At 49.8% G+C, this 14,487-nt stretch overlaps 1 protein-coding gene across 9 annotated transcripts in view; it reads right to left on the reverse strand.

Annotated features, from left to right (window-relative positions):
- Positions 1-14,487, reverse strand: part of tns1b (tensin 1b) — a 1,628,779-nt gene that overhangs the window by 542,727 nt on the left and 1,071,565 nt on the right. The gene's annotated exons all lie outside the window — the stretch shown is intronic.

Consider the following 14,487-nt stretch of genomic DNA (forward strand, 5'->3'; position numbering starts at 1 on the left):
ACAAATCTCCTTACAGTGCAGAAGGAGGCCATTCGGCCCAGCGAGTCTGCACCGGCCCTTACAACGAGCACCCTACTGAAGCTCACGTATCTACCCTGTCCCCAAAACCCCCACTTAACATTTTTTGGACACGAAGGGCAATTTAGCACGGCCAAGCCACCCTAACCCACACACCTTTGGACTGAGGGAGGAAACCAGAGCAGCCGGAGGAAACCCACAGTTTGAGGGTCTAATATCCATGTGATTGGTGACCACCAGGTTTGAACAACAACAAACTATTTATTGGGATATGTAATGATATGTAGGATATCATTTGTGTATAATTTAATAATCGAACTGTAAGTAAGGATAAGTGCCGTATGCAGGGACTGAGATTCTGGCATCCGACCATAGGTGGCGTGCTGACAGGAGTAGGATCACTGGAAGACAGGCCACATGGAGATACAAGGTAATCTCCTGACCAGCACAAAGACAAAGGCCGGGATTCTCCCGGAATTGGCGGGGTGGCCCGAACCGGCGCCAAAGAGCAACGTGAACCACTCCGGCGTCGGGCAGCCCGGAAGCTGCGGAACCCTCCGCACCACCAGGGGCTAGGCCGGCGCTGGAGGGGTTGGCGCCCCGCCAACCGGCGCCGAAGGGCCTCCTCCGGCCGGCACAAGTTGGCGCATGCACAGAACCGCTGGCGTGTTTCCTGCGCATGCGCAGGGGGTTTCTCCTCCGCGCTGGCCATCGCGTAGCCCTACAGAGGGCGGCGTGGAGGGTACGAATGCCCCCATAGCACCTGCCCGCCCACAGATCGGTGGGCCCCAATCGCGGGCCAAGGCCACCGTTATCCGCCCTCCATGCCAGGGGCCGCCGGTATGGACCATGTCTAATCCACGCCGGCGGGACTGGCCGTAAACGGGCGGCCGCTCGGCCCATCAGGGGCCGGAGAATTGCCGGGGGGGGGGGGGGGGGGCCGCTGCCAACTGCCTCCGACCGGCGCGGCGCGATCCCCGCCCGAAAACCGGCTCCGGAGAATTCGGCAGCCGGCGTTGGAGCGGCCGCGCACCCCCCCCCCGGCGATACTCCGACCCGGCGGGGGGTCGGAGAATTCCGCCCAAAGAATCTGGACAACAAGCACAGACGGGTATCGAGTAGCTCTTGAGTCTAATTAGTAAGAAGAGTTAACCATAGTTGCTTGTATTTCACTGTAAAATCCAACAGTAATCTTACATCACTGAAACTCTTCAGTGTTTTAGTTAATTAATAAACAGTTTTGTTCATTTACGAAGCCGCATGTTCTCTGATCACTTCAACCACAAAGACTTTGCCACCCGTGCGTGCAGAGAACAGTACAGGGCAGCTGTAACAACGCACAGGGGGCTGGGATGTGCGATCGATGTCTCACAGCTCCAGGATCGATTCGGCCAGGAACGGCTGCACTCAGTCCAGGATCCACGCGCTGCGGCCCGATTGGCCGATCAGGTCACATGATCCTTCTAACAGCCCCCCCCCCACCATTTAAGGGGTCCACAACTAACCCTTCCCCTCTTCAGTCCCTTACTACAGCATACCATAAAAATTAAACTATCTACAAGGTAACGTCAATTATCAATATTTTTAGCACATTTCATTATAAACTCGGTCTATCTGGGACTTCCTCTGGGAGCGACGTAGCTAAGCAGATTGTCACCAACACTGGAGCCCATCTCGGTCGGATTCTGCGAATCCTGAATTTTACCTCTTCAGTTCCCACTGGAACAATACCAGATCCTTCTTCAGTCTGACTCACCTCTTCAGTTCCCGACTAGTTACTGTCAGGTCCAATCGGAGTGGACTACCCCACTGCTTCTCAAAGTCACTCCCGTCTCCTCAAACCATCCACACGCCTTTTGTGGATGTTGGCCACCTCATACGATGCCGCGACGTCCTGGCCACCACAACGGCTGAAGCGACTCAGTCCACTTCAAAATCTCTCACACTCCTCAACCACCTTGTACAGCAACTCGACAGCAGAGGGCGCAACGTGGAAACCAAGATAGAGTCCATGGGCGGGATTCTCCGACCCCCCGCTGGGGCGGGCCTAGCCCCTCAAGGTTAGGGCTCGGCCCCGCAAGATGCGGAGGATTCCGCACCTTTGGGGCGGCGCTATGCCGGACTGATTCGAGCCGTTTTTGGCGCCGGTCGGCGGACATCGCGCCGATTGTGGAGAATCCCGCCCCATATTCTCAACCTGCATGCAGGACGCAGCAGACCAGCTGCGGAACACCGCCAAACAGATGAGACAACAATACTATGCCACCTATATACACACCAAGAACAGGAAGCTTGAGAAACTTGGCATCACCACCGGCAGCAACCAAGCCACCCCCGGTGTCACAGTAGAAAACAATACAGGGAAATCTATTGTCAACTTGTCAGACTACACCCTTCAACCAGACAAAATCGAAGTCCTCAGCAGAGGGCTTAATTTCTGCACCACCACCAAAATGGACACCATCAGTCTCGCGGCAGACACGGAGGAATTCATTCAGGCCAGTTCTTCCGGGAGTTGTTCCACAGACAACAAGAGGCCGACAGCGAACCCAAGGAGATAACCAATGAACCGGAACAGCAGACCGAGAGATCTGCGGTGCAGCAACCGAAGAGGAAAGAGTCGAATTGGACCCCTCCGGAAGGCCGCTGCCCGAGACTCGACATGTATGCTCAAGCCGTCAGGAGTCGCGTCAATGCCAAATTCATCAGTCGCATTCACAAGACAGCCCCGAACGTCACCCAAGCACAACGCAGCGCCATCCGCGCTCTCAAGACCAACCGCAGCTTCATCATCAAACCAGCAGACAAAGGAGGGGCCACCGTCATACTGAACAGAACAGACAACTCAACGACCAGGAACACTACAGACAGTTCCCTGCAGATCCAACCAAAGAACACAACCGCCAACTCAACAGACTGATTATGACCATAAGACCATAAGACATAGGAGCAGAATTAGGCCACTCGGCCCATCGAGTCTGCTCCGCCATTCAATCATGGCTGATATTTTCTCATCTCCATTCTCCTGCCTTCTCCCCATAGCCCCTGACCCCCTTATTAATCAGGAACCTATCTATCTCTGTCTTAAAGACGCTCAGTGATTTGGCCTCCACAGCCTTCTGCGGCAGAGTTCCACAGATTCACCACCCTCTGGCTGAAGAAATTCCTCCTCATCTCTGTTTTAAAGGATCGTCCCTTTAGTCTGAGATTGTGTCCTCTGCTTCTAGTTTTTCCTACAAGTGGAAACATCCTCTCCACGTCCACTCTATCCAGGCCTCGCAGTATCCTGTAAGTTTTAATGAGATCCCCTCTCATCCTTCTAAACTCCAACGAGTACGGACCCAGAGTCCTCGACCTTGGATCCAGACCTTCAGAACCCTACGTGCCACGTATTCCCCATGTTGAAGATCTCTACTGCCTCCCGAAAATACACAAGGCCAACACACCATTTGTCCTATTGTATCAGGCAATGGGACCCTGTGTGAGAACCTTTCTGGCTCCATCGAGGGCATCTTGAAACCCATCGTACAAGGTACGCCCAGCTTCTGTCGCGACACGACGGACTTCCTACAGAAACTCAGCACCCATGGACCAGTTGAACCAGGAACATTCCTCGTCACAATGGACGTCTCGGCACTCTATACCAGCATCCCCCATGACGACGGCATTGCTGCAACAGCCTCAGTACTCAACACCGACAACTGCCAATCTCCAAACGCAATTCTGCAACTCATCCGCTTCATTCTGGATCACAACGTCTTCACCTTCGACAACAAGTTCTTCATCCAGACGCACGGAACAGCCATGGGGACCACATTTGCACCTCAATATGCCAACATCTTCATGCACAAGTTTGAATATGACCTCCTCACCGCACAGGACCTTCAACCAATGTTTTGCTCCAGATACATCGATGACATTTTTTTCCTTTGGACCCACGGCGAAGAATCACTGAAACGACTACACGATGACATCAATAAGCTCCATCCAACCATCAGACTCACCATGGACTACTCTCCAGATTCTTTTGCATTCTTGGACACACTCGTCTCCATCAAGGACGGTCACTTCAGCACTTCGCTTTACCGCAAGCCTACGGATAACCTCACGATGCTCCACTTCTCCAGTTTCCACCCTAAACACATTAAATAAGCCATCCCCTTTGGACAAGCTCTCCATATACACAGGATCTGCTCAGACGAGGAGGAGCGTAACAGACATCTACAGACGTTGAAAGATGCCCTCGTATGAACGGGATATGGTGCTCGACTCATCGATCTCGATCGACAGTTCCAACGCGCCACAGCAAAAAACCGCACCAACCTCCTCAGAAGGCAAACACGGGACACATCCGACAGAATACCCTTCGTCGTCCAGTACTTCCCCGGAGCGGAGAAACTATGACATCTTCTTCGCAGCCTTCAACACGTCATCGATGAAGACGAACATCTCTATAAGGCCAACCCCCCCCCCTTTCAAACAACCATGCAACCTCAAACAGACCATTGTTTGCAGCAAACTACCCAGTCTTCAGGAAAACAGATACCACAACACCACACAACCATGGCAATCTCTGCAAGACGTGCCAGATCATCGACATGGATACCACTATTACACGTGAGAACACCACCCACCAGGTACGCGGTACATACTCGTGCGACTCGGCCAACGTTGTCTACCTCATACGCTGCAGGAAAGGATGTCCCGAAGCGTGGTACATTGGCGAGACCATGCAGTCGCTGCGACAAGGGATGAACGGACATCGCGCGACAATCGCCAGGCAGGAATGTTCCCTTTCAGTCGGGGAACGCTTCAGCAGTCAAGGGCATTCAGCCTCTGATCTCCGGGTAAGCGTTCTCCAAGGCAGCCTTCAGGACGCGCGACAACGCAGAATCGCCGAGCAGAAACTTATAGCCAAGTTTCGCACACATGAGTGCGGCCTCAACCGGGACCTGGGATTCATGTCGCATTACATTCACCCCCCCACCATCTGTCCTGGGCTTACGAAATCCTACCAACTGCCCTGGTTTGAGACAATTCACACCTCTTTAACTCCCTCTCTCCAGTCACTCCGTCTGGACCTGTAAAGACTTAATTACTGCAAAGACTCGCATTCAAAGTATCGTCTAGCATCATTCAATTTGTCTGTATATGTGTGTCTGGAACCCACCTCTTCATTCACCTGAGGAAGGAGCAGCGCTCCGAAAGCGAGTGATTCAAAACAAGCCTGTTGGACTTTAACCTGGTGTTGTAAGACTTCTTACTGTGCTCACCCCAGTCCAACGTCAGCATCTCCACATCACAATTTATGACAATCACTGGATTGTCTATTTCGAATGTTCTCTCCCCCCCGAATACATTGCGATTCTTCTTTTGATCACTTTGCCTTGACTCCAACCTTCCCACTTCCTGAAGTCGATGAGCAGTTCCTTGGTCTTTCCAGCATTTAGAGAGAGGTTGTTTTCGGTACACCATGCAACCAAGTGATCTATCTCCCTTCTACAGTCTGATTCTTCGTTGTTGAGATACGACCCACCACAGTCGTATCAACCCAAACTTATAGATTGAATTGGAGTTGAATCTCCGCACACAGTCGTGTATGTACAGGGAGTACAGTAGAGGACTGAGCACACATCCTTGCGGCGCCCCGGTGTTGAGGACTATTGTGGAGGAGGTGCTGTTGCCTCTCCTGACAGATTGCGGTCTGTTGGTGAGGAAGTCGAGGATCCAGCTGCACAGGGAGGGGTCAAGTCCAAGATTGCAGAGTTTGGTTATTAGTCTTGTTGGGATAATGGTGTTGAAGGCGGAGCTGTAGTCTATGAACAGCAGTCTGACGTAAATGTCCTTGTTGTCGAGGTGTTCGAGTGTTGATTGTAGGGCCAGTGAGATAGCGCCTGCTGTGGACCGGATGCGGTGATAGGCAAACTGCAGTGGATCGAGACCGTCTGGGAGGCTGGCGTTGATCCGTCTCATGACTAGCCGCTCGAAACATTTCAAGATAACAGACGTCAGGGCCACCGGTCGGTAGTCGTTGAGGCAGGCTACTTTGTTCTTCTTTGGTACTGGTATTCTGGTGGTCTTCTTGAAGGAGGTGGGGACCTCAGAGCGGAGAAGTGAGGTGTTGAAGATATTTGCGAGTACACTCGCCAGCTGGTCAGTGCAGGCTCTGAGCGCTCGCCCAGGGACTCCGTCGGGGCCGTCACTTTCCGCGGATTCACTTTCAAGAAAGGTCTCTAGGGAGTTTCTGTCCCATTCAAACTTCCGTGTACTTCAGGATCAACAGGAACCTTGACATTTACCCCTCTGATTTTCCCAATTCCCCCTGAAGTACCCTTGGTATTTCCTCAGGACTTCATTCCAACTTCCTTCCTCTATCTTTCCAACCAGTTTAACTTGATCTCTTGGAGCCAATCATATCCCACCAACCTTGATCCCTGGTCTGACATTACGGTTGAGGGTCGCTGGGCGATTGCTGACTGTAACTCACACGGATCGTTGTTGCTCCCTCCATCTTGAAAACCTCACCCGTACATATGGCCAGCCTGCCTGAAGTGGTCTTTAATCTCAGGGGTATAAACCCTCTCTGGAGGTATCGGTAAGTTTGTTCTCCAACCACCCTGGAGGCTCCCGTGTCTACCTTCATTTTGAGTGGACGACCATTGATTATCCAGAAACATATATAGAGACAAATTCAAAGATGCCAAACAATGCTTGGAATGCGAGCATTAGCAGGTGATTAAATCTTTACAGATCCAGAGATGGGGTAACCCCAGGTTAAAGAGGTGTGAATTGTATCAAGCCAGGACAGTTGGTAGGATTTCGCAGGCCAGATGGTGGGGGATGAATGTAATGCGACATGAATCCCAGGTCCCGGTTGAGGCCGCACTCATGTGTGCGGAACTTGGCTATAAGTTTCTGCTCGGCGATTCTGCGTTGTCGCGAATCCTGAAGGCCACCTTGGAGAACGCTTACCCGGAGATCAGAGGCTGAATGCCCTTGACTGCTGAAGTGTTCCCCGACTGGAAGGGAACATTCCTGTCTGGTGATTGTCGCGCGATGTCCGTTCATTCGTTGTCGCAGCGTCTGCATGGTCTCGCCAATGTACCACGCTTCGGGACATCCTTTCCTGCAGCGTTTGAGGTAGACAACATTGGCCGAGTCGCACGAGTATGTACCGCGTACCTGGTGGGTGGTGTTCTCACGTGTAATAGTGGTATCCATGTCGATGATCTGGCACGTCTTGCAGAGATTGCCATGGCAGGGTTGTGTGGTGTTGTGGTCACTGTTCTGAAGACTGGGTAGTTTGCTGCAAACAATGGTTTGTTTGAGGTTGCGCGGTTGTTTGAAGGCAAGTAGTGGGGGTGTGGGGGTGACCTTGGCAAGATGTTCATCGTCATCAATGACGTGTTGAAGGCTGTGAAGAAGATGACGTAGTTTCTCCGCTCCGGGGAAGTACTGGGTATACGACGAAGGGTATTCTGTTGGTTGTGTCCCATGTTTGTCTTCTGAGGAGGTCGGTGCGGTTTTTCGCTGTGGCGCGTTGGAACTGTCGATCGATGAGTCGAGCACCAAATCCCGTTCGTACGAGGGCATCTTTCAACGCCTGTAGATGTCTGTTACGCTCCTCCTCATCTTCTTACTGTGCTCACCCCAGTCCAACGCCGGCATCTCCACATCATGGTCACCTTTACATTATTCAATCAAATGAAGTTTGATCCATTTTCTGAGTAACGTCCCAAGCTGTTCACTGGAACCGGAACCGGATTGCTGAATCTGCCTCTCACTGGACAGGCCCTGCCTTCACTGGACAGGCCCTGCCTTCACTGGACAGGCCCTGCCTCTCACTGGACAGGCCCTGCCTCTCACTGGACAGGCCCTGCCTTCACTGGACAGGCCCTTCCTCTCACTGGGCAGGCCCTGCCTTCACTGGACAGGCCCTGCCTTCACTGGACAGGCCCTGCCTTCACTGGACAGGCCCTGCCTTCACTGGACAGGCCCTGCCTTCACTGGACAGGCCCTGCCTTCACTGGGCAGGTCCTGCCTTCACTGGACAGGCCCTGCTGTCACTGGACAGGCCCTGCCTTCACTGGACAGGCCCTGCTGTCACTGGACAGGCCCTGCCTTCACTGGACAGGCCCTGCCTTCACTGGACAGGCCCTGCCATCACTGGACAGGCCCTGCCTTCACTGGACAGGCCCTGCCTTCACTGGGCAGGCCCTGCCTTCACTGGACAGGCCCTGCCTCTCACTGGACAGGCCCTGCCTTCACTGGACAGGCCCTGCCTTCACTGGACAGACCCTGCCTTCACTGGACAGGCCCTGCCTTCACTGGACAGGCTCTTTGAATGCTAACATTGCATTTGCCTTCCTAACTGCCGACTGAACCTGCACATTAACCTTACGAGAATCGTGAACAAGGACTCCCAAGTCCCTTTGTGCTTCTGACTTCCTAAGCATTCCCGTTTAGAAAATAGTCTATGCCTAAATTCCTCCTTCCAAAGTGCATAACCTCACACTTTTCCACATTGTATTCCATCTGCCACTTCATTGCCCACTCTCCTAGCCTGTCCAAGTCCTTCTGCAGCCCCCTTGCTTCCTCAATACTACCTGTCCCTCTACAGATCTTTGTATCATCTGCAAACGTAGCAACAGTGCCTTCAGTACCTTCTTCCAGGTGATTAATGTATATTGTGAAAAGTTGCGGTCCCAGCACAGACCCCTGAGGCACACCACAATTGTTCACAATTTACATAGATGATTTGGAGTTGGGGACCAAAGGCAATGTGTCCAAGTTTGCAGACGACACTAAGATAAGTGGTAAAGCAAAAAGTGCAGAGGATACTGGAAGTCTGCAGAGGGATTTGGATAGGTTAAGTGAATGGGCTAGGTTCTGGCAGATGGAATACAATGTTGACAAATGTGAGGTTATCCATTTTGGTAGGAATAACAGCAAAAGGGATTATTATTTAAATGATAAAATATTAAAACATGCTGCTGTGCAGAGAGACCTGGGTGTGCTAGTGCATGAGTCGCAAAATGTTGGTTTACAGATGCAACAGGTGATTAAGAAGGCAAATGGAGTTTTGTCCTTCATTGCTAGAGGGATGGAGTTTAAGACTAGGGAGGTTATGCTGCAATTGTATAAAGTGTTAGTGAGGCCACACCTGGAGTATTGTGTTCAGTTTTGGTCTCCTGACCTGAGAAAGGACGTACTGGCGCTGGAGGGTGTGCAGAGGAGATTCACTAGGTTAATCCCAGAGTCGAGGGGGTTGGATTACGAGGAGAGGTTGAGTAGACTGGGAATGGACTTGTTTTAATTTAGAAGGATGAGGGGGGATCTTATAGAAACATATAAGATTATGAAGGGAATAGATAGGATAGATGCGGGCAGGTTGTTTCCACTGGCGGGTGAAAGCAGAACTAGGGGGCATAGCCTCAAAATAAGGGGAAGTAGATTTAGGACGGAGTTTAGGAGGAACTTCTTCACCCAAAGGGTTGCGAATCTATGGAATTCCTTGCCCAGTGAAGCAGTAGAGGCTCATTCATTAAATGTTTTTAAGATAAAGATAGATAGTTTTTTGAAGAATAAAGGGATTAAGGGTTATGGTGTTCGGGCCGGAAAGTGGAGCTGAGTCCACAAAAGATCAGCCATGATCTCATTGAATGGCGGAGCAGGCTCGAGGGGCCAGATGGCCGACTCCTGCTCCTAGTTCTTATGTTCTTATGTTCACTAGTCACCGGCTGCCATCCTGAAAAAGACCCCTTTATCCCCACTCTCTGCCTTCTGCCAGTCAGCCATCCTCAATCCATGCCAGGGTCTTACCCTGAACACCATGGGTTCTTAACTTATTTCACAGTCTCCTATGCAACACCTTGTCAAAGGCCTTTTGGAAACCTAAATAAAACATGTCCACTGGTTCTCCTTCATCTGAATTCTCCCCGTGGACCCGAACAGGCGCCGGAATGTGGCGACGAGGGGCTTTTCACAGTAACTTCATTGCAGAGTTAATGAATGCCTGCTTGTGACAATGAAAATTATTAAATTAAAAATTAACTACATTGTTACCTCCTCCAAGAACTCGAACAGATTTGTCAGACACGACCTCCCCTTGACGAAGCCGTGCTGACTCAGTCCTATTTTACCATGCACTTCCAAGTACTCCGCGATCTCATCTTTAATAACAGACTCTAAAATCTTACCAATGACTGAAGTCAGGCTAACCGGCCTATAATTTCCCATCTTCTGCCTCTCTCCCTTCTTAAACAGTGGTGCTACATTAGCCACTTTCCAGTCCTCTGGGATCCTTCCTGCCTCCAGTGATTCCTGAAAGATCATCACTATTGCCTCTCTTTTAGAACCCTGGGGTGTAGTCCATCCGGTCCAGGTGATTTATCCATCTTCAGACCTGTCATGGGAGTGTCCCTTTAAGAAAGGTTTTTCTCCTATCACATGGCTTCAGTGATGTCATTGTGTGGGTGGAGCTGGGCTGTGGCTCTGTGAGTTTTTACTTTCGCTTTGAGTTTGGAGCTGGTTTATGGCTCTGTGGGTTTTACTTTCGGTTTTTCGGTTTGGACTGGTTTGACCTGAACAGGTTAAAGGATATGTCTCTCTATCTTCCTTTTAAAAGCTGTTTCCAGATTGCTTGATAACTTAAAATAGATAATTTCTTTCTGGAAGGAATTCAAACCTGCTGTTTGGAAAGGGGAACAGAGTATCACTAACAAGTCTTATCCCAGTCAGAATGCCGTGTGCTGGGCCACGCCTTTGAAAAGGGGTTTCTCATTTTACTTGGATTTTGTTAATGAATTGGAACAGTTAAGGGGGAATTCACTAAGGGTTATACATAGTTACTGGAGCCGTGTGGGGTCTTTATGTTTGTAATTGAGAAAAGTTCTTGCTGTGTGTTTTTATACAAATGTTAACTAAGTTCTTAAAATAAAGCTTGTTTTTAGGATTAAAATTGCCTAAGACCTCTGTTGAATAACACCTGAAATGCAGGCTCTTATGCTCATCATAGCCAAAATCAATAAACAGGTCAGGTGAAATCCATAATATACTTTGGAGTTTTCTAAACCCTGACCCCCAGAACCTTTACCTCTGCCCCCTGGTTCTCCTGGAGCTCTGGCATCCCACTGGTGTCTTCCACCGTGAAGACTGATGCAAAGTAACTATTCAGTTCCTCTGCCATTTCTTTGTTTCCTATTATTACTTCTCCAGCCACATTTTCCAGTGCCCCAATGTCTATTTTTGCCTCTCTCTTACCTATAATATACTGAAAAAATCTCTTCCTATCTTCCTTTATATTACTAGCTAGCTTGCACTCAAACTTCATCTTCTCCCCCCTTATTGCTTTTTTAGTTGTCCTCTGCTCGCTTTTAAAGGCTTCCGAATCCTCTGGTTTCCCACTAATTCTCGCCACTTTGTATGCTTTTTCTTTAACTTTTATGCTGTCCTTGACTTCCCTCATCAGCCATGGATGCCTTGTCCTCCCCTTAGCATGTTTCCTCCTCCTTGGGATGAATTTCTGTTGTGCCTCCCTAATAATCACCCAAAACTCCTGCCATTGCTGTTCCACTGTCTTCCCTGCTCGGCTCCTTTTCCAATCAACTCTGGCCAGCTCCTCCCTCATGTCTTTGTAGTTACCCTTATTTAATTGTAATACCGTCACATCTGATTGCAGCTTCTCCCTCAAACTGCAGGGTAAATTCTATCATAGTGTGGTCACTGCTCCCTAAGGGTTCCTTCACCTTAAGTTCCCTAATCAAGTCTACCTCATTACACATCACCAAATCCAGAATTGCCTGTTCCCTAGTGGGCTCTGTCACAAGCTGCTCCAAAAAAGCATCTCTTAGACATTCCACAAATTCCTTTTCTTGGGATCCACGACCAAGCTGATTTTCCCAATCCACCTGCATATTGAAGTCCCCCATGGTTATTGTAATGTTGCCTTTTTTACATTACTTTTCTATCTCCTGATTTATTTTCTGCCCCACATCCTGACTACTGAAGGGGGCCTGTACATAACTCCCATCAGGGTCTTTTTACCTTTGCGATTCCTCAAGTCTACCCAGAGATTCTCTATGCCATCTGATCCTATATCGCTCCTTGCTATCGATTTAACTTCATTCCTTACTAACAATGCAACCCCGCCCCCTTTGCCCACCTGCCTGTCCTTTCGATAGGACACATATCCTTGTATATTTAGATCCCAGCCCTGATCCCCTTGCAGCCACGTCTCTGTGATGCCCACAACATCGTACCGGCCAATTTCAATGTGTGCAGCAAGCTCATTTACCTTGTTCCGTATACTGCGTGCATTTAGGTACAACACCCTCAGTCCTGAATTAGCCACCTCCCGTCTCACAATTGTCACCTTTATTGCTCTGTCTGAGGGTGATGTTGTTCCCTTATTTTGGTTTTCTATTTCCCCTTCAGTTATTACACCTTCTAAGCCAACGCTCTGGTTCCTGTACCAGCCTCCCCGAACAGGCGCCGGGATGTGGCGACTAGGGGCTTTTCACAGTAACTTCATTTGAAGCCTACTTGTGACAATAAGCAATTTCATTTCACCCCCGCCGGCCACACTAGTTTAAATCCTTCCGAGTGACTCCAGCAAACCTCCCAGCCAGGATATTGGTGCCCCTCCATCAGCCAATGGTTTTACTCTGATATATATCACCCCTCCCTCTTTACTCCTTAAATGCCCCCGTTATTGTAACTTAATAAAACACTTTAACACAGATCCGAAACATTATGCCATAACTAACATAGTTATGTTATGGCTGCATATGTCCATCAGTAAGACAGCCTCTTGGGTGGACGTCTGTTTTGGCAGAACACAATGTTCTGGGTCTAGGAGTGTCTTTCCTTCACTGCTCGGTGTTACATATGATGAAACCAATTCAGGAATTCTCTCTGGTTTTGAGATGATTCTTTTAATAAAGGCGAGGAGGGTCAGAGCAGTGACACAAAGCTGTTTGTGTGTAACATAGATTCTTCACAAAGAGACCCGCTTATCATAGAATTTACAGTGCAGAAGGAGGCCATTCGCCCCATCGATTCTGCACCGGCTCTTGGAAAGAGCACCCTACCCAAGGTCAACACCTCCACCCTATCCCCATAACCCAGTAACCCCTCCCAACACTAAGGGCAATTTTGGACACTAAGGGCAATTTATCATGGCCAATGCACCTAACCTGCACATCTTTGGACAGTGGGAGGAAACCGGAGCACCCGGTGGAAACCCACGCACACACGGGGAGGACGTGCAGACTCCGCATAGACAGTGACCCAGCGGGGAATTGAACCTGGGACCCTGGAGCTGTGAAGCAAGTGTGCTATCCACAATGCTACCGTGCTGCCCTGCCCGTGCTTATACCTCACTGGGTTCTCTCTCTCTCTGTCGATCAGTTCCTATCTGGTCGACCTTTTATACAACCTTGTATCAGCTCGTAGTTAGCGGGGGAACTCATACTCTTCGAGCCACATGGGGAAGACAATCGAGCCAGCCCCTTGTGTTCCGTGTAGGTTATTACAATTCTATCGTAATACATTCTGTAACCTCAAGTCGGGCATGTCACTGTCCATCATCTCTGCGGTGTAAATATCTGGTACAGATTCTGTGCTCTGTGAAGGCTTAAGTGAGCCGGTGCAGACTCAATGGACCGAATGGCCTCCATCTGCACTGTATGTTCTATGTTCTATGTTCTCTCACTATGTGCAGACAATAATTGGTTCGCGTGCCAACAACAAATTTGTTCAAAGTTTGATTGTACAGTGTATAAAATTGGACCTGTTTTGGCCAATATAATTACCTGAGGTGCAACTCCTCACAAGATCACGTTCCCCACGGTTGAAGATTCTGCTTTTGGAATGTTTTCCCACCCAGCCACTTGTGTTTGATGTTATTGTCTGACTATCTCTGAAGTTGAAGAGAGAGTCAAAGGGTGGAACTGTGTGCGTAGTTTCCTCTTGAACATCAGTATAGCCGGTGAGCTTCGTGTTTTTAAAAATAAATAAATTCAGAGGACCCAATTCATTGTTTCCAATTAAGGGGCGATTTAGCGTGGCCAATCCACCTAGCCTGCACATCTTCTTGGGTTGTGGGGGCAAGACCCACGCGGACACGGGGAGAATGTGCAAACTCCACACGGACAGTGACCCAGGGCCGGGATCGAACCTGGGACCACGGCGCCGCGAGGCAGCAGTGCTGACCACTGCGCCACCGTGCTGCCCTAAGCTTTGTGTTGTTAACATGTAGTATTTCTGTCGGTGATTAGTAACCTATCGGTCACATTTCGGTAGCGAGCATTCATTCCTCGAAACCTTCACTGCATGCTTAAGCGATTGCACGAAACATTCAGCTAAGCCATTGGTAGCTGGATGGTTGGGGGGCAGATTTGCTATGGCGGATGCCACACCCCTTCAGGTGGTCCTCGAATTCGGCTGATGTGAACTGGGCACCCTTAT

The sequence above is a fragment of the Scyliorhinus torazame genome, chromosome 2 (genome assembly GCF_047496885.1).
Source record: "Scyliorhinus torazame isolate Kashiwa2021f chromosome 2, sScyTor2.1, whole genome shotgun sequence".
Taxonomy (NCBI): domain Eukaryota; kingdom Metazoa; phylum Chordata; class Chondrichthyes; order Carcharhiniformes; family Scyliorhinidae; genus Scyliorhinus; species Scyliorhinus torazame.